Source organism: Zonotrichia leucophrys, chromosome 2 (genome assembly GCF_028769735.1).
Source record: "Zonotrichia leucophrys gambelii isolate GWCS_2022_RI chromosome 2, RI_Zleu_2.0, whole genome shotgun sequence".
NCBI lineage: Eukaryota > Metazoa > Chordata > Aves > Passeriformes > Passerellidae > Zonotrichia > Zonotrichia leucophrys.
In genome coordinates, this window is record NC_088171.1 from 29,641,401 (window position 1) to 29,667,836 (window position 26,436).

The following is a 26,436-nucleotide window of genomic DNA, read 5'->3' on the forward strand; positions in this document are numbered from 1 at the left end:
CGGCAGGCGCCGTCCGGCCGAGGCACCTTGGCTCACCCCGCTCCGCGGAACGCTGCCTTCGGCCCCACTTTCCTCCCGCACCTGTATCGGAACATCTCTGAGGGTAGCAACAACCCAGCTAGGGCCTGTAAGAATTTGCAGATTTACTCAGAAAGAAAAAATGAGGGACCGGAATACCTATGGCATGGAAATTAATGTCTTTGTGCCGGTGCCTACCATTTAGCAAGACACAGAACCAGGGAGCTGATCAAACTTTCACTGACAGGTTCCCAGTGTGTTTAATGAGAGATTTCTGTGCACTACCAGCTTCTGTCTTCACCAAGTCTTGAGTGGTCACATAAGCCTCAGAATTTAAGCTGGGAACCTGATTCTATGTTTAATTATAATGACATTCATTTCTATTTCTATTCACTTTGTTGATATATGGCACTAAAAGACTAGCTTTGAAAGATGTTGTAGGCAATGTAGATGAAATTTAGTATGTTGCTAATAATTTTGTATAATAAATCCATTGAAGCTTCAAAATAAAAAATATTTACCAGCAAATTTTGGTTTCTTTTGTACATGTATCCATTCTTCCTTTCCAAAATGTTCATTTAAAGAGTTTAATTTTCATAAGACACAAGTTCTAGAAATTCTTGGAACCCTCTTTATTTTAGGAACCATGCAAAACCATGGAAAACCATGCCAGCCTAATCTTGTTTATAGAGAGGTATCCTAAAGCATTCCTTAATTCACCTAGTGCACTGAACATGGTTTCCTCAGGATAAATGGTACCAGCTCTCTATAAATTAGCTTCTCACACCACCATTAAAGATATTTAAGTGTTTTGAATTAGCATATTTCCAAAACTCATTGACACTCCAACTTTTTGTTTAACAAGAGTTCAAAAATTTAGATGAGCATCCTGTGTATAAGTAAAATGTAACTTCATGTTATATAATGCCATAAGTACATATTTACACCATATACTCAGTGATACAAAGGCATTCATAACCAAAATTTCATTTTGATGTGGTTTTGATTGTCTTAAATGAACTCTGATTGTATTCTAAATAATCCATTCAATTCTCTTCATATTCTCACAAAACCGAAAAAAGCAACAACTTTTTTGTAACTTTGGAAAAATATGTTCTCAGATGCATAGCATCATACCTATTAGGCTTTCAATTGGCATCCAGTAGTCAACCTTATAAATATCTTTCCAAATGCCAGCTTCAGTTGCACATGCCAAGTACTTGCCTTTAGTTCCTTGTGTCTAATCTATTGCTTTCCCTTTAAAACACTGATTTTAAGAGATTATTTTTCTCCCAGGGGAGGAATTCAGTCCCAGTATATTTGAGCCTCAAGTTACTAAATATGGATCAAAACACTGAAATACAGTGAGTAGTTACTCAATTGTGATAAATCATTCCAGTGCAACACAAAATTTTTATAGGCCTTGCAATAAAATGTTACATCTCATGGTATGAGGCAGAGGACAGGTTTTGAATCATGATATTGCCTTAAAAATTGCTTTGAAGCACTCTCAGTTACACATGGTCATATAAAAAATAAAAATTGCTGCAAAAATGTGATCCTAATTTAAAATACATTTTCTTAAATTGTGCAGAATTTCCCTATATTCACTTAACTTAGGCTTTTACTGTTCTCTTCTACTGTGTATTAAAACAGGGTCCAACTTCATTTCCTATTGAAATGGCAAAGGTCCCACAAGTTCATTTGCAGTTTGGAATGACAACTCCATCGACCCTTGTAGCTTTAAAACTCCAAAGAAAAATTTGGAGGTCTTATGACACAGGAAGAAAACTTAACCCCTTCATTAAACATTTCATTTGTGCTAGGAAAGCAACAACCCTCACACAGGTGCAAGCCAACTCAGTACAGCTGAGCTGTGAAAGATCAATGTAAAAGATGTCAAACTGAAGGACCTAACATTAAGATTCTTTTTTCCACTTAGGAGATTGCCATCCATATGCCTACTTTTAGAAAAATTGTTGTATTATGTGCCATTTTGAGAACAGGTAGAGGATGGGGATAAATGGGTTATGGTTTGTGGCTAAGGGCTTCCTCAGCACAGAGCTCAGTGGCAGCCTTTGTGCATTAGCACATTTGCATAAGCATCTTTGTTCTGGTTTCAATACAAAGCTCCATCCTCCTGTTCCAGAAGCAGGAGGCTGCCCAAACTGTATGTGCTCCTGTCCTCCCCTCCTTTAATCAAGCTCCTACCATAAGCAGATTAAAATATGCGAAGAGTTTGTCTGTTAACAGCTCACTCCCTCACAGGAAAGAAAATAACAGATGTCTAGAAGCCACAGCCAGAATTTTAAATATTAAATTTATTATACTATATACATAGATCTGTGTTTGGATATTTAAATGAATTTTGTTGCTAAGCGTGACTTTAAGTTGCTCATTTAATAAAACTATGATGAACTTGGAGCCCTACATTTTTATATGATTCATGAAAGAATAAAGAACCTAACTCAAGAATCCTAACAGAAAAATTATTCTCGGTTTCCAATATGTTTTATTTGCTTTTCATACACTGCAACAGTCATCTGCAGTTAGTAGTTTGGAAATAAACAGAGTTCAGGCTTATAAAGCTGACTTCAGGGGTGGCATTACTCTACATCACAAGTGCAAACTATTGAAAAGTAGTCTGACTCCATGTAAAATCAGCTAAGGTAACAGCAAGCTATAAATAAAGTATTTTTCTGAATATATGGCTTTAAGAAATAAATGTAGTTCATCAAATTTCTTAAAGAAAAGATAAATCTTATCAAAATTTGATTCATCTACCTTGGAACATTTTTACACTATATGAAGAGTTTTGTGGAGTAAATGGAATTAAATGGAAAAAAAACCCCTTTCTTCACAGTAATTCTATACTTCATGTGTTTTTATCAGAAAATGTCAGTGTAGAGTAGACTACATTGCTCCCTCCCAGAAACAGAAAATTCAGGCAAGCAATCAGTAATAGGGATCCAAAGGAATCAAACCATTTCATCAGAAACAAGACCTTTCACAGATTATTCTCATATCACTTTACATTAATTATTGTAGTGATAACAATATACCATAGAATAGTACGTACAGTCCACTTGACCCATATACTTATTTACACAGTAATGTACCTATACCTATTGACACAGTTGGGATGGGAAAAATTTTTGTGAAATACTCAAAATACCCAGATTTGGAGGTGTACTATCACTCATATTACTGATATTCTACATGTGTATATATATTCACATATATGTGTGTGGGTAAAAGCTAGGGTAGCTGAAAGAAAATAAGCCACAGAGCATACATTTGTACTTGAGAAACTCAAGGACTGTTGAGAAACTAGAGGAAATTACATTAATCTGCTGAACTATTTTTCTGGGCTTGTTATCTAGTATACCAGATACTCTAACAGAACCTTTAGCTATTCTTTCATTAATGCAATTAAGATTTAAGACTGAAAGCGTCTAAATTCAGACCTGGTGAATTAACGCCAGCATACAAGATTATTTGCTTGATCCAAGTGCCACAGATCAGTCAGTCTTACTTCTGCCCTGGGAGAATCCTAGGCTGACTCCTCTTGGAATACATTCTGAGTCATATGAAGGACAGCAGGATGCGTGGGAACAATCTACATGAATTTACTAAGGGTAAATCTAGCCTGATCAATTTGACTGTCCTCTGTGAACTGACTGAATATATGGATGAGAGAAAAATGGAAGTACCAGTGGATGGTACTTATCTTGGCTTTTGCAAGGCTTTCTAAGCTTATTCTCACAACAGTCTCCTGTCCAAGTTGGGACATAACAGACTGGATTGGTGGAAACTAGATACGTGTGCAACTGGTTGGATGGCTGGGCTAAGCCGATATTGCTTAATGGGCTGTACTCTATCTAAATGCCAATAGAAAGTGTCATTACCGAGGAATATATCTTTATATCTTTAAGGATAAAGGATATGTCCTTACATCTTTATCAGAGACCTGAAGGACACAGAGGAGTCCTCGTTCATAAAGTCTGCAGGTGAGAAGACTGATTAACCCCTGCCAAGGGTAGGACTGCCATCCAGAGGGACTGAGACATGCTGGAGGAAAGGTCTGACAGGAACCTTGTGTAATGCAAAGCCCTGCACTAGGGAAATAAAAACCCTCAGTGATGGGGCCTGGTTGGAGACCAACTCTTTTGAAAAAGCCCCAAGAGTTTTGTCAGACAGCAAGCTGAGCATGAGCCTTGAGTCCTGGCAGAGAAGAAAGCCAGTGCCATCCTGGGCAGTAACTAGGGGTGTTATTAGTCCCCTCCAACCAGTATTTTATAGATCACACCTTGAATAATGTGTCATGGGATAATTCTGGCTGAAAAGACTCTTAGGACATCTCAGGATGAAATGAGATCAGGCTAAGGGGCTGAATCCAAAAGATGGAGACATTATAACTTCTGTGGGCAATGTGATTAGTGCTGGAGCATCCTCTTGGTGAAGCTGGTTTTTCATATATCAAGGCTGAACCTCTCATTTCCACTTATGCCCATTACCTCATGTCTTCCCCCCATGCCTAACTCTGAAGAGCACATCCCTGCCTTCTTGTTAAATGCCTCATTCATTTAATTCCATGGGCTACTGTTAAGTGTCCCCAAATCCAGGCTGGACAACCCTAGTGGTTATACACATTGACATATAGGTGTAGCAGTGCTCAAGTTTCTAATGGGTTTGTCTGAGCTCTGGTTTCATAATATTATCTCTAGTGCATTAAAGGAAGAAATGACAAGTACAAAAGAAGTAAGGACAAAGGCAGTATAGCAGAGAACCTTTCAGTGAATTGAAACCTTTTTTTCCCTCACAACTTATTCTCATCTTTACCTTCCATGTACAGTTGGGGTTTTTTCCCTCTGTTGTTCCTACTTCAAAGAGGGACCAAAGGCCAAACCTTAGGTCAGTGGGAGCATTTTCAGAGATATAATGGGGCAATGGGTTGACAAGCTTCTAAAATCCACATGAAAGATACTGTTTAACTGGATGCAGGAATGAGCCCTTAGCCATACTGAATGAGAGATGTTTAGTCAGTCTGACAAGATATTATTTAGTTAAAGATTACTTGAGATGCAGATGTCTAACACCTCACTCATTCTGAAACACTAAAATATAAAGACTACTGAGCTCTATACGAATATAGTACCTAACCAAGGCAGGAAGTATGGGGCAAAATGTGCTTACTGTCTGCTTCTGGATGTAGCATTAGAAGAATAATATGCATATAATTTTCACTACATTTCATTCTATATATATGCAGGATATAAAAAAGAAGCATATGGCTAGCAGACATCAAAAAAGATATATTTATTTATATATCACAAATATGCATTTAATTTTAAATTATGGTTTTAAGATTAATTACCATATGTATGTTTACTGAACTGTCTTAACTGTGTGAAAAGATAGAACATGTCCTTAAACATTTGTTGAATTTTAACACATATGGTAGAATCCCTATTTAATACTCAATGACCAATGTCATTGTTACAGGAAGGCTTTTTGTTATAGTTTAAACTTAGTTCAAGAACAATTGAGGCATAATATATTCCCTGTAATTGTTCAAAGAACTGATGGACAGAATTATTAAACTTTAGTTCATTCACAGTAATCATCTAGTGCAGAGGTCATTCCTGTCAGTAAAATACAAAATTAAAGATATTGAGGGACTCCTGAGCCTAGAGTCTTTCTTCCTCTGTTTTATAAAATTCCTCTAGATTTTGCTTTGCTCACATTGGTTAAGTTAAATATCATGCTTGCACATGTACTTCGCACAGATGGATTGATGGAAGGCCCAAAGTGGGATGTCATGTCTTTAAAAATAAATATGTAGAAGAATTTATAATAATCATCTCCCTGCATCATTTCTGATGAGAAAGACAGAAGTTAGCATAGCTACTGTTACCTAGATTCATGAATTGACACAGGTAACATAGAATGTATGTCTGCCACAGAGGCAGTATAGAACTTCTGTGGATTATAGTTAAATAAGTATCAGTACAGACATAGCTGACTAAAGAACTAATGAATCGGTAATGAAGAGAAAAATGGGTTTAATTCAATCGAGAAACTTCCATGAAAATGAAAAGCATTTAGTGTAAACCAGAAAAGAAAATGGCATCACTTTCCTGGTTGATGCAGCATAAAGAAAGAGCAGAAAGGAAAAGGAACATATATCAAACTAATGGTATTTCAATTTTCCTCAGCTTGAAAAAGCTGCCTATAAAAATTCAGCATCAGAAAAAGAACAAGAATTATAATAAATTATTTTAAAGTAGGGTTGAAATTAAAAAGCGCACATGTGCCTGTCATTCACAATATTTGAGTATAACTTGTCATAAAACCAGCAAGTGAACTAAAAGAATTCAAAATTTGCATTTCTAACTAGTTAGACCTAACTAATTAGCCCTACTTCATTTGCATTTTCATTAAATGTGTTTAGAAGAAAAAATTGTTTGGAAAAACAACAGATAGGAAATATACTATGTTAGTAAACTAGAGTTATATATCAAACTATATTAGCATGAGTGTACCTAACTGGTGAGAACAATTAACAACACAATCAGCATCAAGACTTAGGGTTTGGGTAATATTATTCTACATATTCAAGAGTTATTATGGCTGAAAATGAACAGAACTTAAAAGCTGAAATAAATTAGAAATAGTTAAGAAGAATTATCTCTAAAAGGAAATTGAAAAAAAAAATTAGTAAGAGATGATAGAACTAATTACATTTAATTACTTTTAAAGAAGGGTTTTCCAGAGGGCTGATGGAATGAATTTGGAAAAGCATTTCCAAAAATGGCTTGTATCAGTGAAATTTAAGTAAGAAAAGCAGAAAAGGTGGGCTGAACAAGGGAAAAAAATAGGAGTACTTTTTCTTCAAGTTGGTAACAAGGAAGCCACCAGCATTCTTCAAAAAAAAAAAACTCTTGTTGGATTCAAGGCAATCAGAAAAGAGGAGAAAACAATAGTGGCAAGTAGGACTACTTAGCACCTACTCTACACATAGGCCTCTAATCTCAGATTCTTATATAGTTTGTGGTGGAATGTAGGATTTTCCTTTCCATCATCTGAGTTTTGTTTTGCTGAAATGTCAGGGATCTATTTAAGTCAGTTGAACAACATATTTTATAACAATGTAATAAAGGATATTTTGTTACATCTAAAATAAGTAGACCCCTAAAGAATATTACTTTTATATACTTGAGGCTGCTGTCTTTGCTCACTGATATATTTTAAAGTATTTAAATGTAATACGCAAATCAATGTTACAGATACTTCAAGTAACTTGGTTTTATATACATGTTTTGTTAAAAGTTACTTTTTTCTACCATAAAAATGGTCATGTCATTTAGTATTTTGAACATGTATGTAACAAAAACTTATTTCACTCACTTTTCTGAAACAGATTCACATATGGCTTCCAGGGAATATTTTAGAAATTTATCAATGTGTTTTTGCCTTTGTATTTTGTTTTGCAAGATGTTAAAATCTAAGTTCTCTTCTAGTTGTACTGTCACAGAGATCAACATAGATTATTCTAGATTTACTCCATGTAAATAGGATGAAAACAAGGGAACTGGTTTTTGAGAGCAGCAGGATCCTGTGAGCAGAACAGTCAGTGGTTAGTAGACAGCCTAGATAATTTTGCTGTCTGCTCTGGTTCCTCAACTGGTCCATTATTTGATGTTGACATCCAAGATCTACACTTGTAAAATCAGCACTGTGATTTAAGACTGCATTTTTTAAATCTTCCTTTAACATTACAAACCTCGTGTTCAGTCAGAAAGAAAAACAATCCCCATGTAACTAAATTTCTACTTTCAAAGATGTCCACAAATTTCTTATTTTTGTTGATACTTCATAGATCAATGCCTAGGCCACCAGTGGGCCATTTTCTTTCATATCCCCTTCAGGAGACTAAATATAATACACATTTCAATCATTCCCACTGTAAATACTCAATCAAAGTCTATACAAACCACAGGGAAATTGATTTTTCACTCAGAAATAATGCCAGAAGTCAAAGAGGTAATGTTTCGAAAACTTAGCAGAATCTCAGAATGGTTGAGGTTGGAAGGGAGCTCTGGAGGTCATCTGGTTGTACCCTCCTGCCTCAGTCAGCATCACCACGAGCACATTGCCCAGGGTTGCCCACTGGTTAGGTACATGACCTGAGTGGCCTAGCTCAGATTTCTCTTCCTGAAGCCTCACAAATCTGCAAATCTTCCTTCACAGGAAGATAATTCATCATCCTCACTACCTGTGAATGCCAACCAATACAGAAAAGGTGGCTCAGACAAAGCACAAGAACGGTACAGTACTGATACTCCTACTGAGGGCCAAGAACTGGATTCCACCTTCTGCTTCTTCTGGATTCCAGGATGCTTTTCCACCTAGGGGGTCTATAAAGCCATGTGATGAACTGAATTTTGATACAATAAAATTTCTTTAAATCAACAGAAGTGACAGAGACAGATTCCACCAAAACCAGATTGTTAAAATTCTATCAGACTGGGGAGAGGACTTTGAACCCCTTCAGAAAATGTTTGAAACAACTTCTATTTTTTATCTTCCTGACAAATTTTAAAAAAGAATTGATGACACTTTAAAGATGATATGAATACCTGTTGGAGATGCCCTGAAATGTCTATTAGATCAATGACTATGCTTTGAATTTGCTTTTGACACTGGTTCAGCTTTTCCATAAATTACCATGATATCCAAAATGGCTCTAGTCTTCATGGTTGAGACGTGAATATGTGCAACACCAGTTTCTAAGCTTTAAAGAATAAGCGGCATATTGAATTTAGCATTAAACATCAAGATGCAAGAACCACGTATGTGGAACTTGATTGCCTAGATAATCTAATCAGTCATTTATACTATTCTACAGCAAGTCTTTTAACCACTTATATATGTTTTACTTCTCTAGACTGAAATTATCTGGAGCAAGGAGTTTCTCTGATGTGAATATTTATGCAGCGCCAGAACAATGGAGTAGCAAATTTGGTTTGATCTCTAACATAAAATGAGTCCATGGAACTGTCGATATTCACCTGGCTTATATGAACTACAGCATTATAACTGTGTGGCATAGAAATGTTTGCTTCTATAACCTAAATGAAACCAAAATCAGGAAACCAAATAATAAACACAATGCATCCATTTGCTACTTCCTTAAACTTCTTAGGTTAATTTTTTTGCACTCAGATTTTGAGTATACCAACTAATTTAATGCTTCTTCTGTTTCCTTTAATTGCTTTAAGAGTTTTTATAATATTTTAGTTTCAATTACTTTGCAATGCTGAGTCTGTTTCAATGTATAACAAACACTTTGATTAGCCCTTATTTTCAAAACTGTCTTGAATGGAATTACTTCTGTCTGTCTGCTATTATGAATAAACATGTACAGCCCCTTTCAGAACAAAACCCAATCCTGATGCTGAAAATTGTGCTAATTTCTATCACTTATATATTCAGGCTTATTATCTGGAAGCTACCTCCTTGATATTGTGCATTTGCATATGCATGAATAGTCATCCACCTGCATACAGTTATTCTTGGTGCAGTGTTTTAGCACTTGTGAGTTGGAATTTCAGACATTATGCACCACTTCTACTCTTTATTGATTGATCCCTGATTCTTCTGTAGGAGGCTCCACCTGACATAGATACTGAGGGAAGTAGGACTGGTGGAGGAGAAAGGGAAAAATCATCTTGTTCAACAATTCCAAATAGTGCTGCAACCATCAGAATTGCTATGATGTATGGAGTTCTGGAGGAAGATATACAGGGACTTCTCCAGCTCCAGCTCCTTACTACACTCACAAAATAGACACACATCTTGCAATTGTCAAAGTTCAACAATCTCCTGTTTTATTGTATTTGGTTTGGTTTTTAATTCTGTGATGGCCATCATAAAGCTAAAACTCAATTTATTTTTTGAGATGACTCTAAATTCAGGTCTTACCCAAATGGTACTCTGCTTTTAAAACAACTTTCAGCTTTTAACAAAGATGATGGAATATTTAATGCAAAGCTGATTTTACTGCTAGAAAACTAAGACATATTTCAGGCTGAGAAAGCTGGGACCATTCAGCCTGAAGAAGAGAAGGTTGCATGGATATACTTCCTATCAACTTTCCAGAATCCTTATGGAGCCTACAGGGAAGATACAGAGGGACTTCTAGTCACGAACTGTACTGATGGAACAAGGAGAAAGGGGTAAAAATTGAAAGAGGGGAAATTTAGATTAGATCCTAGGAAGAAATTTGTTAATGTGAGGGTGATGAGGCACTGGAATGGGTTGCCCAGAAAGGTATGGGTGTCCCAGCCCTGGCCGTGTTCATGGCCAGGCTGGATGGTGCTTTGAGCAACCTGGCCTAGTGAGAAGTGTCCCTGCCTAAAGCAGAGGGCCTTGGAACTAGAAAATCTTTAAAGTCTCTTCCAATCCCTTTCCTTTCTATAATTTTATGATACAACAACATTTTAAATAATCCTCACTGGATTTTAGTAGAAAAGCTTAAAATATCTTGTGCAGTTACAAATGCATCCACGCTCCTTCATAATATTATCCTAGGATGGGGAGAAATCTCTGGGATGACAAATTCTTGTAAACTTTATGACAGCCAGTGGCCAAGCAGATAAGAGACAGTTAGTTTAGCAATTTGGCAGGGAAAAGGTTTCAGCATAAGTGAAGCAGTTACTTATTCTGCCTGGTCTGTCAGCTGACTCACATGCACACAGTGGGAAGCAGGGACAATTTGGGTCACTTCTACAAAAGAATAAGGATTGCAATTTACAAAGAGCCAGTGCAAGGTCTCTTTGAGACTGAAAGCACTAAGAAAGATAATACTTGGCATGAAGCACTTGAAAAGAGACAGGAGAGAAGCATTTGAGAAGAATACAGCTTATGCTGCACACTCTGTCCCTGTAAGGATCCAATATGGTATTATACAGCTACAGTACAGCTCCTTCCAGAGACTCAGATCTTTGCAGGTTTTTCAAGATACCACTAAGGACTTGAGACAAAGTTGGCCATGCAATGACACATTTCCATTTTAAATAGAAATGTTTTCAGCAAAACAATTTTAGTATGCAGATACAGCCACTAAATGCTCAAAGTTACTTCTTAAATAACTGAGCTACTTCCTCAGAGTGAGGGATCAGTCTATTCCCAGAATGGCCAAATTTGCAAATTATATCAGAAGCAAAAGTACACAAGAGCTGCTTCTCTCCTTTCTAAGGAAAAAAGTGCCCTGAATTTAGGACAAAATGCTGAGCTTTAACTAGACTGAAAACCACAGCAAATGAAAATACCTCAATTACAGTTTTAAAATCCTTCACTTCACGTTATTTTAAATTTTTAATTAGATGTCACAAATGTAGTCAATTAGAAGTTATTAAATTACACCATTCAGGGAGGAATTAGTCCATATTAGTGAATATTCATGAAAAGGGTGAGATTTTATTTTTCCAACATTAGAGGCTACAGATGGGATCTTAGATATATGAAAACTAAGAGATCTTTGTTAGTTACTATTATATAAATGTACTTTATCCTTGTTTTAAGAAAAAAAAATAAACCAATGAACTATATGCAAAGAGTAGAAAGACAACCTTAAATAAAGAGGTCAGAGAAAAACTGATGGATGCATACAGGTAAAATAATAGATCACAGAATGGCTTGGGTTGGAAGGGACCTTAAAAATCAACCGTTTCCAACCCTCTGCCGTGGGCAGGGACATCTTCCACAAGACCAGGTTGCTCAAAGCCCAATCCAGCCTGACCTTGGACCCTTTCAAATAGTAACTCATACTAACTTGCAATATTTTAAAGAAATTAAATAATGACAAAGAGAAAAGAGAAAATTGTTCTGGAAACGCAACAGAAATAGAAAGTTTGTTTAATGAGCTATAAATTAAATTGAGTATGTACTATGGAAGATAAGAACAAAGAGAAATTCCCTACATTATAATGCTCTAAGTCTGTAATCATTTTTCCTACTAATCGCATCTCAGCTAGGAAAAAATATTTACAATGTCTTAGATATTTTTTTTCAATATCTGTAAGGCCCATAGAGAAGTTTTGCTATTTTTGTAATATTTGGCATTAAATGCAGCAAAACAACTAAAAAAGTGATGATACGCAGTCTTCAGGAAGCAGACAGCAAGGCTTTTGTAATCCTGAGATAAAGAGTGCTGAAAAGTAAACTATAGTAACTTGTCAAAGTCGTAGATACTACATCTGCATAAAATTGATGCATCTGAAGAAGTGTTTAATATTAATTCCTAAGAAAAATGTATTTGAGAAACACCTTCTTACTAAAAGGCATTCAGAATAATTGTCAAGCCTAGTAAAGAGTAAATGATGCTACAGTTAGAAATCTTCCAATTTTCCCAGCTGAACTGACTAAATAAATTCAAGAAAGTTGCATAATTCACAAAAAAAGAACAAAATCTTTAGCACTCACTACAAAATCCCTTGCAAAGATGCAACACTTTGGTTTGCTGGTGCCCTAGTACTGCATTACTTTTTAATGGCACAATGAGCTGTCAATTGAGATTAAGTTCCTTGAAAAGGTCTTTTCATTGAATTAAGCTTCTTAATAAAAGTAATTGCTTTTCTAATTCCCCACTGGGCTACTGGAGCATAATCCAGTACCTACTGTATAGAAAGTAGAGTCTCAATCACTTCAATTGATATTTGGACTGGAACCATAACATCAAAACCAAAGCTATGGCCTTGGCAAAATAATATATAAGCAAGAATGGGACTGAATATGTTGCAAAAAATAAGGAGATATGCTTAATAATTTTAATGTAGAAAAAAATTCAATGCTTACTTATATTTAGGCTTCCTTTAATTGATGTATTTTCAAAAGCAAAGAAAACACAGGAGTAGAAAGAGCAGCAGCTTTCCCTTGCAATAGATAGATCAGATAGCTAAAGGAAATTGTATTCTACCAACCCAGCTAAAAGGAAAGCATATGAAAGGTAGTTTAATGAATAGTTTTACTGAAATGTTGAGATTTTTGTTCATGTAATCACCATCCCTTTCTGAAATTTACACTTTGTAAAAGAGATGATGTCTTGGCAAAGACTACCCTGAATTGATCCAGATTTTATGGATCTATCTCCACTTGCAAATTTGGTGATGTGTAATTAAAAAAAAATGGGGTTTTGTTGGTTTTTGTTGTTTTTTGTGGGTTTTTAAATTTGTTTTATGGAACTAGCATGTGGAACTACTTGGTCTGCACAGCAGACACCCAAATGATTTCTGTTGAGAAAACATATCCTTGGAAAAGCACAATGTACAGTGATTCATGCTGCACAGCTATGGAATATTTGTTTCTTTTCCCAAATAGTCCAAGCTGATCAAAGGAATGTAGATATTGAGATCCTGTGCAACAATCAGCTACTGCATTAAAATGAAAAATAAATATATTGCAAAACAAATGAAACCTTTCAGGGTGCTTCTTTAACTAAACTCGTTATTAGTTTTTATTAACAATCACAAAGATTTTGTTACCTAAAACCCACAATATTTCAGTGAGGATCAAGAGAGCCTTTCTCTTCCTAGTCCTGATGCTGACTATCAGGATAACTCTGAGATTCCTCTTTAACTTGAGTCTGCTTTTCCACTCATTTCTCTTGTCTAAATGTGAAGAATGCAGAACTGCTTTTTGTATAGGACCTAGCATAGCTGCAGTACAATTCCCTATAGGCTGTCCCTCTGACATTTTAGTGAGACAATGGAGATATATTTTGGAAATAGCAGTTAAAAAACTAAAAATCAGTCTTTTGGATGTGTACGCCTCCACAGAAGCCAGAGAGATTGGTCTCTAAGTTTTTTCTGGCTTTCTCTTTACAAATGCAGAAATACTGAAAACAGTGAGTATGAAATTAAACACTCAATTAGATTTCCATCTATACCTATTAACTAAATCTCCATTAGAATATAGTGACATTTCCTTCCACAGAGCAATTACAAAAAGTTAATTGAACAAACTGGTCAAAAAAAACCAGTAGGATTTTTGTCTATTTATAATTTGTTTCATTTTTTAAATTTTATTTTTTAGCAGGCTGCCTTAAATATTTCTATTTTGCCCCAATTTTTATAATTAGAAACCATATCTGTTTCAGTACAGCGCATAAGTAATGAGTAGATTTTCTGCATTAAGCTGATCACCTCTCAGAACTGAGGACAGAGAAAAAGTGAAGCATACTTAAACAGAGTAACAGACCCTTTCTTCCTTAGATTGTGTAAAGAGTGCTCTCTTTAATTGTTCTATCTGTTACTAAGTTTTTAGTTGTAAACAACACAGAAGAATATTAAGCACAATGCAGAGGTTTAACTAGAGACTTCTAATGAAAGATTTTCAGTGGGCTGGCTGTGAGGCTACTCAGAATTCAAGCAATAAAATTGCTTTGGAGAAGTGAACATAAAGTTACCTGTGTTGTATATTAGATGATTACATCACAGGATATTCCATAACCAGCTTCACTTTTTTATCCCATGATACCTGTGTCAAAATAATTTTTATCTCACAAAATCAACCCTCAACCCTGAAAAACAAATTAAAGTCCACCTTTATTGTTCAATAATTAAAAATAAAAAAGAGTTTGTAGCTATGGGAAACAACATCCTTAATTAAAAAGTAATTTCAGACATTGATTTTAAATATGATTGTTATATATAAATTGTCTGTTAAGCCAGATGGTTCATACATCAGAAGGGCTACACATGGTATGAGCAGAAACAGGCAAGCACCTGTGAGACACAAAGTTCTCTTACTGAGCTATATGTACAGCCTGATCTTAAAGAAACACGTCCTGCATTGCTAGCAGTTAACATTCTTCTGAATACCAGTCATTATAGCTTTTTATTATTTTTAATATATTTCTAAACAGGGAGATACTTATTGAAGGACACTTTTAGCAGTCTTTTATGGATTTGATTCCATTTCTGTATATTTTCACTGGAGCTTGACTGACAATAAATATTTTGCATTTTACATATATACAAAGAGATCCAATTAGACTGCTGTAATCTGTAAAGTTACATTACTTAGAAGCATTAAGATGATTGTGCAGTGTTCAAGAACTACCTCCTGTTCAAAACATACCCATTTACTCCTAAAACTCTGAGCAGATGCTTTTCCTTTTTTAAAGTGTACAGTTCATCCCCCAAAAATTTAATAAAATACAGAACATCACCATTGCATGTCAAATTAAGAGAAAGTTCATGAACACACAATAGTATTATTCTGTCAAAATAATTTATAGATAGAATTATTGCAAAAAGACCCCTTTAAAAAAATCAGTAACTAAAGCAGAACTAAAAATATAATTAATTTTATAAGAAATATTTCTCCAAATATATATAGTCTTTAAAGATCATTTAAAAGTTAAAATGCATCATCAGCCCAATGGATCAAAAATTAGTGAAAAAAACCCTCCTTCTTTCTAATAATAATTTATCTCAAATTCTTGGATATACACAGTAATTTCTGGATCTGGCACTGAAGCTGAAAAACAAGTTTGCTCACCCCCCACAATATCATAGAAAGTGGGTTTAGAAACCCACAACAAGCTTATAATAGAAACCCTAAGGGTTCTTTAAGTAAGTGTTAGCTCATAGTTTAAGATGACTGGTTGTCCTTTGCTAGAAGTGAAAATACAACCAATGCAGTTTATGGACCTAGAGATGCTCAGCAGCCCTAGTGCGAGTGTCCATGTGGAACTGAGCTGCCAGGGCTGTTATCTGTCTAGGCTGCACCAAACAGATCCTTATCAGCTGCACAGGGTGTGCATTTTTTCCTTGTAGAGACCCACACATGGGCATTTCAATTCCAGTGTCACAATCTTCCAGCTGAATTTTGCTGCTGTCACTGAGCGCCTCTTTAAAGTAGTGCTTAAGATAGTGGAAAAGAGGATTTCTGTCTTTTTCTTATTTTAAAGGACTGTTTGGCTTGAATTTTTTAAATAATATTCAGAGTTCACTTAATTAAAATGGAGTATGCAGCCTTGACCTCCCTGTAATTAACTCTTCTTTTTTGCAAATCAGTAGCAGTTCCTTTTAAATCAATGGGGCTGTTCTGTCTCCGTGGAAACACTGCTAAATTTCCAGCTTAAAAACCTGTATGGTACTTTTGCCAGACCAGCTCTGACAAACAAGATGTGTTTTTTAGATGCCATGGCTACACAGTTCTCTGCATTTCTCTGACCTGAGAGATCTCAGTTGGGATCTGAAGCTTTGGTGTCTCACGGAGTTGGTATTTCACATCCACATTTTTCTTCACCCAAGCAGTCCAGTCAGACTTCAGAACAGCTATTGAGGCCAATACCTTTGGGACAGGCAACAGGGCCCTTGTAGGATCGTTTCTGATCTCCTCTGCTCTTAGGTGAACCCCAGGAGCTGCAGGTGTGATGAGTCACAGTCAGATGGGACAAGCTTGGAGTGCCTATGGCATGGGCTGAACCATGCAACTCTCATAAGGCCATGAGAAATACTCACTGCATTGTTTCACAGATGCTATGAAGAATTTTCCAGAAGATAAATATTTTGAGTTGGCAGAAAATGTACCCTTTATAGCCTTGTCAGGAGCTGGCTCCTACACAGCAGTATAGAGAAAACAGCTTGCCTCCTCCTGGAGCAGCATCAGTTATGGAATAAATTGGTACAAATTTATTATATTAAAAAGAGAAAATAAAAAGAAAGTATATTCCCATAAAATTTAAATTAAAAATAAAGTCTTATGAAGAGGATTGTCAATTTCATTAGTTTATTAAGTACTTGATTTACCATGTGTTCTGATTTAACATGGCTATTTGAACAAGAGCACTCAGCAGCAAGGATACTACCAGGGGCCAGTGTTTGTTCCAAAACCTGTGGCTCTGCCTATCTTCTATTCATTTAAAAATGTGGATCAGGAGAAGAATAGAACAATTTGATTACATGACAAGATTGAGCTGGCAGCAAAAAGTTCCAGAACCTGTCCTTATTTTGTGTTCAGTTTTCATTAATTGGAAAGTTAAAAGATTTGAAATTCATTTACATATGAAGTATAACACTGAGTAGCAGTAAAGCAACTGTTAGCTTATTAAAAAATCCCACTTTTACTAATATTGTGATTCCATTGAAATCAAGGTGTCTGCATCATTGAATGACTGTGTTTTCATCAACCAAGTCATTTTTCTTCTTAGGTCTGCATTTTTGGGGGCAGTTAGAAGAAAGAAAATAAATCAGCCTTGCATTATCATAACCGAGATTGATGGAGGTAGTACTCTAGGCTGACTATAGAAAAGACAGAAATGTGTAAAGCACAGCAAACTGAACTTCTGTGAAGTTACAGTAAACCAAACCAGTTGGTAGAGTGGAAGAGGGTAGAAGTGAAAACATGCAGTAGAAAAGTCAGAAATTATATTTTCCCTAATGCTATCCCATGTATCTCTTGATATTCCTGCTAAACTCTGTCTTTGCAAATCAGTAAACTCTGTACTTGCAAATAAATTTGGTAGGAACATTATTCATGTATGCTTGGTGTCTGAACACATATTGTACCCCAAGGAATGACACACAATTTCTGTTATTCTACCAATAACACTTTTGTAGCATACACAGCTGAAAATGGCTTTGTCTACATCTTCAATAGTGTGTACTACCTCAAATCAGCAGTTTTCCATTCAAGCTTTAATCAAAACAATACTGAGCTTTCACATGGGGCAGTAGATAAGCCTTTTGCTAGAAGCTGGCTCAGAATCTCTCCATTCATTCAAATGTTTCTGGAAAGTTCATTTTAACTAAATGTACACATTTTTGCTGCCCAGTGAGAAAGTTTATTCTCTGAAGGGAGAGACTTGCTGCAAGAGTGCAAAGCTTTGTTTAAATAGCTAACTGAAGCAGAAAAAAAACATGGCAACATCAGAAAGAAGTTATATTTCTGTTGAGGTAAGTCTAAGTTACTGATGTTACTAAAACTTATTTCCTAATGATTCACATATCATTTATTTCTTTCCACTTTAGACTTCTTTGGTCAAGAGACTTCAAATGCACCCAGCTGAACTAAAGACCAGTTTTTGTTAACATAGATATTATTAAATGTTACTCTTATAATGACAATCTGCAAATCTTCGTCATTTTACATGATATTAGTAAGCATTTAACAGGGTTTTTTTTTTTTTTCAAAATGTTTCAAGCTGTCAGTGGAATGGAAAATTATTTGACTTCCATGCACAATATGAATAACTTTGGCAAAAAAAAAAATAAAAATACATACTCTTGGTATCAGCATTGCCATTATAAAACACCATGCAGAGCAGTTTTAGGATTGTATTATTGATAGTATGTAAGAACTATAGCTTGATTATAAAAAAATAAAAGGGCAAGAGCAAAATATTGTACATTTTTACTAAAAATAGTCATATTCTTTGCAATTGAGAAAATTCAGGCTTGTGCATGGAAAACCCTCTCATTAGCAAACTCTTTTATGATTTTCACAGTCAAAAAAAACAAATTATACCCTGTGTGCCAGGCTAAAACTGTCACTCTGCAGTTACAATTTTGACAATGGCTATTGAAATGGTATATAATAAATACTATTTTTTTTGCAGGGAAAAGATTTAACCATATTAAGTAAAAGGAGTGCAAACTGATGTTCTATGCGGCATGGATTAGCAGTATTTCTCTTTGTCTTGTTCTCCTCGTACTTTGAATAAAGAGGAATATTTGCTTACAGGGCAGAAGAGAAGGTTGTCAACCATTAGAAATTTCAGACAGGAATTACAGCTATGATAAATTATCTTTTTTTTTTTAACAGGTTGAGGGTTCTTTATTCAGTTAAAAAAACCCCAAAGAAACAGCTATAATTTAAAGTAGTGAAATAATATCCCTTTCTACCATTATAATTATATTTCTCCCCAGCTGTAAATTTGCAAGATCAATGAGATGAAAGATAACAGCATCTCAAAAAAGGCCATGAATTATATTCTTCCCAGCTACTTAAAATAGAAACATTAACATATATTTCAACAAGAAAATTAAACCTTAGTTTGCAGAAAGGGCAGTCTGAATCTCAGAACAATAATTATATTAGGACATGGTGTTGAAGAACATATGAAGTGTCTAAAGCTCTACTACAGCAAATAAAATCCAAAGGAAAGTATTGCTCAAATTATCTGTGCAATGCTTGTACAGGTTCTGCATCTTCACTGATTTAGGCACGTGCTCAGCACTGGCACAAATGCTTACAGATACATCTACTGTGACTTAGCACTCTTAAAGCTCCATATGGTGAAGTAGGTGGCAGGATAAATTTCTTGAGCAGAAGTCTGTATGATAAGAAAGTTATTCTTACATGAATCTTTGCATAATAGAGTAAAACACTTTCTGCTGCGTTGTTATTGCAGAAGACTTTTTTTTACTTACACACAGGTACACAGAAGCTATTTCTTAATTTATTCTTAAAATCAAACTAACATGCTCAATAAATTGATGACAGATTAGAAATTGAAATAACAAAAGCATTGAAAAGGGTAAGGGGACATGGAAACACACAACAAAAAAATTTTTGCTCCTTAGAACAAGCTCCTATGAAAATTCACCTTCAACAAGATTCATGGGATCTGATCTTTGGAGAATAAATAAGCCTCAGGGTAATGAAAGTCGCATCAGTTCAAGGTTTACCTTCCACCCTTTCATTTATTCCTTTTTTTCCTCCCACATTCCCCCTCAACCTTGCCTCAACTCTCCAGAATTTCAATTGGAAGAACAGGGCTGGCAAAGCTGAGCTGAGGCTGCACAGAATCTGATTAAATGTCTATACACACATAATGCAATAAACCCACAACTGGAAAAACCTGCAAATGCGTGATTGCCAACCACCTAATTTCTGGACGAAGTGTAAATAATGTATTCAAAATCCAATTACTAATATTTCACATGTTAAAAGAAGCTGTCCTATGTTTAGCTCCTCAGTCTTATAAATCTTGATTCATAGATGTTGTACAAATCCCTCTTTAATGTAACCCACTTAAACTCAGCATAACCCATTTAAGGACAGATCTAGATGCTAAAGGCCTTCTGGGACTTTAGTTTGCAGCTTAAAAAGGAATACAAAATTGACAGTATAAAATAAGAAAAGAACACTTAGACAATGCACTTGTCTGTAAATAGATTTTTCTATGGTGCTATTTGATTTCTATTTGGAGGACAAACACCACAATACTGGCTACAATACCAGTTCTCCATACATAAATATTGGCTTCAGAAGCCTGGTTTCATTTTTTTTTAATGGTCCAGAACTAAATACAACAGCTGCTATTTAGCAAACATAAAATCATCACATGTCTGATAAAAATAACATACTTATTAATGTTGCATTGCAATAGATTTGTTGATATTGTTGTTTGTTTCGAATGACTATGCAGTGCTGGAAAACGGAAAAATGATGAAAAGCTGGAATAAAATTTTCCCAAGAGGAAAACCCAGGGGTTTTCAGTTTCCCACTGTAGACAGGCAAAGCCTCATGCTCCAAGGCTACACATGCCAAGTTATAAAACTAGAGCTCCTGGGAATCAGAGCAAGCAGTTCCAGAGGCATTGGAAAATGGCCTCTCTATGGCTCACTTTTGGGGTGCAGACAGCAGTGTCAAGGGCTGAGCAAGACCTTTGGTGAATTCCTAAGTGAAGGGATAGAAGCATTTTTTGCACTAGTCAAGTCCATCTTGTGAATAGTTGGGATGTATAAATTATCATAAATAAATTCAGAGATGTGCTGAGAATCTTAATTTTAATTTTATACAAACATGGATCCTGTGTTCTTGCATATTTTCCATGAATATAATCAAATAGTAGCCTGGAAACTACTTCTGAAAATGAGAACTGGAAACTAGTTTGCATGAATTTGTTAAGCTAGGTTGCACTAACACTAACTGTAATAAAATTTTAAATTAGGGTCTTGCCACTAAAGATTTGCTTTCCCTTGCTTTTCCAGCTGATGCTACCATACCCAAGAAATCTTTTAAAATACATGAAATATATAGCCAAAGAAATATATAAACATCCCCTTAAGATCAATCTTCCACCCCAGAAAAAATAAATTAAAAAAAGTAACGTAAAACAATTCCCTGTGGGATTGTGAAGAATTTTGCTACAAGAATAAGGCTGAGAATGACATATTTGCCCTTCCCTAATGGTAGCCTACGTGACATTGTTCTGCACGGCATTTTTTTTTTTTTTGACATATTTTGAGACTTAAAGTTATTTTTAAAACTTGAATATGTGGAAATTAATAAGAAAATGCTCTCTTCAGTGAAGGCAGCTTCATCAACAGAACTACAATATTTTGTAACCTTGTTTGTTGAAAAACAATTAGAGTGCATGCATTACTACTCCGAGTGTATATTCTGCTTAAAAGAATTTTGATGGGTATCATTTCACACCATTTCCATAGCTAAAGTTGAACTTGAAAGCAGTGGAACAGATTTTGGCATTACTATAACGCATTTGTAAATGAGGAGTCTGCCAAAGTAATTGGAGTTTTATTTTCATGGATGACTCATTACTTAGCTGAAAGCAGCTTGGGTAGCAAACATGTTTTCCAAAATTTCATCTGAGAATATCAGAGATGATTTTTTCAAGCATCTTCAAAATTATTTGTTCTGACAACTACTTTTGTGATTGATTTTAACTTGTTAAATCAGATGGTAAAAGTCTACTCATTTTAACAATTCCTGAACTACTTCAGACTTCCTAAAAGGCTTAGGATGACAGTTATTGTGGGATGCCAAACATCATAAAAACTTCGTGTCAGAGCTAGAAAAGTTAAGAGACTTCTAATGGTTTTTTTATAACTGTTTCAGATGCATTTCTGAATACTCTTATAAATTAAAAAGCTAAGATGAAAGCAGAGGATTTTATCTATAATCATTTATTTCATAGTTATCTTGTGCCCTCACGATGGCTGCAGCTAGATTTCTTTAATTTGAAACAAAAGTAAATTAAAACAAAAGAAAGTAGCAGCTGTCCATCTGTGAAAAAACCTTTGCCTCCAGCAACACTCAAGTATAATAATTTACTCCTCCTTAGGCTAAAGTTAAGATAAACCAGCTTCTAACTGAAGGGCAATTTGATGCTTCTAATCACACAAGTTCAAAAATCTATCTTTTTATTTAACCAAAAGCCTTGTTTCATAGATTTTGCCTAAAAAAATCAGGTTCCATTTATGCCAGCTTTCAAAATGAGAAGATATCTTTGGATGACTAAGATATCGTATATAATCTCAGGTCCTTCCCTCTTCTTATTAAACTTGGTTTGGTAAACTACTGTAAAACTGAAATATTTCTTAGCCTTTCGATAATTAATTGCATCATCATATTCTCTTTCAAAATCAATATTTTGTTCTATCAGAAATTGCTGTAGCATATGCCAGTGAAATAAAACATTTTGAGAATGCTTATCAAGAAATCTCTCTTGAGATTTTCTTGGACTGTTTCAATGCCATTCCAGTGTACTTTTGCAAGCTCTAAACTTAGCCTCAAGGAGGTGTTTTTGTTGTTTTATTCCCATTCCTTGATATATTTTGTAGAGACAGTAAAGTTTTCAAAATCACTGCAAGCTGTTTTAATCAAGATCTGTCATTTAATGGCTGAAGATAAGAGCTCTTAATTTAAATTTTATTTCCTGTTCTCTGAATGATGAAAACAAAATATAATTTGTAAATGCATTTGGTAATAGATACTTTTGCACTCAAAATTATTTAATTTTGTTCCCACTAAACTTCATGCAGGTTTTGCCGTCTTCTAGACCAGGAAGGGATTTTGGTAGATCCTTACTGCATATTCTTCCCTTGTGTTTTACAGGGTACCATGAAGGCATGCTGAGGCTGTGCCAGGAATGCCTCAAATACTTCACAGCCAGTTAACTCTGAACCTGAACTCTTTTATGTGTAACACAAGCACTGGTCTACTCAGAACTCATGGGCACATCACTAGAATAGAGTACTACTTTTATTTTAATAAAAGAGGAGAAAAGTCTTAGAAGCTTCTTAAAAATACCATGGAATCATAGAATGGTTTAGTTGGAAGGGACCTTAAAGATCATTTCATCTCAAATCCTCTGCCATGGGCAGACACACCTTTCACCAGACCAGGTTGCCTGAAGCCCCATCCATCCTGGCCTTGAACGCTGCCAGGGATGAGGCATCCACAACTCTGGGCAAAACTCCTCCTGTTCCAGTGCCTCACCACCCTCACAGGAAAGAATTTCCTTTTAATACCTAATCAATATCTAATCTAAATCTGCTTTCCTTCATCTCAAGGCCATTTCCCCTGGTTCTGTTGCTATATGCCCTTTTGAAATCCCTCCCCATCAGGACAGTAGTTTTTCAGGTACTGTGAGGCTGTTCCAAGGTCTTCCTAGAACCTTCTCTTCTCCAGGCTGAAGAACCCAAACTCTCTCAGGCTGAATCATAGGAGAAGTGCTCCAGCCATTAAAGTTGAAAGAATAACCTCAACAATATGAACAATTTAAAAACACCCTCAGATTAAGAGGTATGGTGGGGTTGGGTAAGTAAAACATGGTCAAAAATTCAAGGAGTTTTACAAAGAGTGAGATCTAATTCATACAAGTAAAACTGAGAACTGGGCAACGTCCCAAATGTGTGGATACACTATTTAAGTGACACTATTCTAAAAAGTCATGGAGAGGTTGCCAGTAGAAGTCCACAGAGATAATGTTAAGCACTCTCATAAAGGGCTCAGTAGTAAGATGATAATGTGGTTGGTGATAATAAATTAGTCGTGATTGTAAAGAGAAAAACTTATTGCAAGGAATTGCAAAAGTACCTGAAAAATAATGAATGAATTAGCAAAACAAACAAATGAAAAAACACACACACAAAAAAAGAGAGATTTTACAGTTAAACATTAGGATGCACACTGAGAAATTCATTGTAGAAAACATACAATATAATAAGAATTTGTCACCTGATTAGGAAAAAAGGGAAGCTACCAACTTATTACTGGAAATTTCTGTTTCATTTTTCATTGAAAAGGGATGGCTCAACCGAGTAATACCAAGTTACAGGCTACTGGAACCAATTCAGGAATGAAGGTTAGCATTTATCTTTCCTCTGAGAATAGGGAGGACAGCAGGATCAAAACATGTAAACAGCTGTGCTTAAATTTGAAAAAATAGAATAGAAGGATCCAGAGAATAACAATCAGTCTAATTCCAATTCTCTCACAATATATGGAATAGTTGTCTTTAGGTAAAGACTACAGACAATCTAGAACAGATATCCACTTGGCAAGAGAAAACATCTACCATCTACTTCCTCACAGTGACCAGGACTTACTGATCGGTGGAAGGAGTAGATATAATACATGTTAATTGCCTTAAAGCATTTGCCAGTCTTATGTACCATATTCATAAATAAACTAAGAATTAAATAATCTGGATTATACTACTGTAAGTGCAGTGCACCATGAATGTGAAGCTAAAATTAGAGCAGTTACTGCCTGTCAGGCTGGAAGGAAATACTGAGTGGGATTTCACAGGGCCTGTCCTGGATCCAGTATTATTCAATATTTTCATTAAGGATCTGGATGATGGAATAGAGAGTACATTTATTAAATTTGCAGACAATACTAAGCTGAAAGCATCTGCAAGCACTTTACTGAATAGGATTTGAATTGAAAGTAACCTTGACAAATTGAAAAAGTAATCTAAAATTAAAGAAAAAAAAAAAAAAAGAGAGAGAAAAAGATTCAATTCAATCAAGTACAAAGTATCACACATAGGAATAATCTCCAGCTGGGAAAAACACAAGAGGAGGAACAAATGACTATGCATCAGATTTAAAGAGGGTAATGTACCATAGAGACACCAAGAGTCAAGAACATTTACTATATATGCAGAGCCATTTGATATAGGAAATGTGGACTAATCTTATTTGACACGAGTGCATCTCGGTCTCAACAATAGCCATGGTCAAAGCAGCCTGTTTAGATAAAGTGCTGCATGAATTTTAGCTACATCAGAAATTTTAATGGGAAATAACAAAGGACATCATCTTGCCCTTTGGACTGCTGGAAAAATTAGAACTAGTATTTGCCTCACAGAGTGTAGAAATTGAAAGCACAGCATTCTTTGCAATGTTTTGTGCCAATTGATTTGAAAGTTACAGCACTGCTATATCTTCAGGTGGGAGAAGTATGCAAACAGAATTGAAGGTGCTGAACAATACCTACAAAATGGTTGACCAAAAATATTACAGTTTTTGATTAAGCACCCTGGGGAATTCTCTACCAAGCTATACACAAAAGACATATTTGAATAATGGAAGTTATCTCCCAATTTTTTTAGGAAGGTGGGGGTTTTTATTTATTTTCCCAAATGAGAGTCTGCATCCATAATATGCCTTTTTAATGCTATGTGTATTATACAGCTAACTCATACAAACCCCATATATTGTTAATATTTATGGATTCATAGGCACAATAGCTTTCCTTTTCTATTACCCTTTGTATAATATAGCTTCAGCAGATCTACTTCACCTACAGGATGGGGAATAAATAGCTGCATTCAAAGATTCAGAGAGCATAATGAATTTGGAAGAGGAATCAAAACCAGAATACTGTAACATATGTAAGCAGAATCTGTGTAGGACACGTGCAGTAATTATCCTATGCAATGTTCACCAACATTTTTTACAGTTATCACTGTGCCTATTTTCACAAGTCTATTAAATGCATTCAAGATAGAACAGTCATGTTTCCAGTCTTTTAGTCATGTTTCCAATCTTCGGAATCTGACTGACCGGAAATTATATTCACAGGCAAAAAATAATTAGACATAACAAAACTAATAAGTTTTCAGAATATTTCTAGAAGATTTGTTATTTTTATGCATCATCTAAAGATCTGTTGAAATAATCAGAAGAAATAAAAACTCCTTGCATCCCTAACATTAGGAAATTTAAAGTATCCTTTATTTATTTCTACTTAATCCTGCTTGGGGAATGAAATTAGAAAAAATAAATACACACTTAAAAATCAGTGATTTTTGATGTACAGCCTCTGCTGTGGAATGTGAGGAAGCCTAGAGTTCAGTCCATCAATTATGTGTATTATCATGTATAGTGAGTAATGGAAGGCAGGTTCCAGTAAGCGGTTATCCATTGACGCTGGATGAAGCTGCTATTTTACTCCAGTTGATTCGGAAGCCATTATAGTAATTATTTGAAATTAATTACCCCATCCACGTTTGTATGACTGTGAAGTCTTTTCCTTAGTTCTGGCTCCCTATGGAATTATGGATTCAGTCAGAAGGCAATAGAGAAGTGTGGAGCAAATACCATGTTCTAAAAACCAGCAAACAGCAAAGCATGCATAATACTG

The 26,436-nt window shown here is 35.3% G+C and overlaps 1 protein-coding gene across 2 annotated transcripts in view; it reads right to left on the bottom strand.

Moving 5' to 3' along the window:
- The window catches only part of DGKB (diacylglycerol kinase beta), a 398,863-nt gene that overhangs the window by 338,953 nt on the left and 33,474 nt on the right, over positions 1-26,436 (bottom strand). The window lies entirely within an intron of this gene.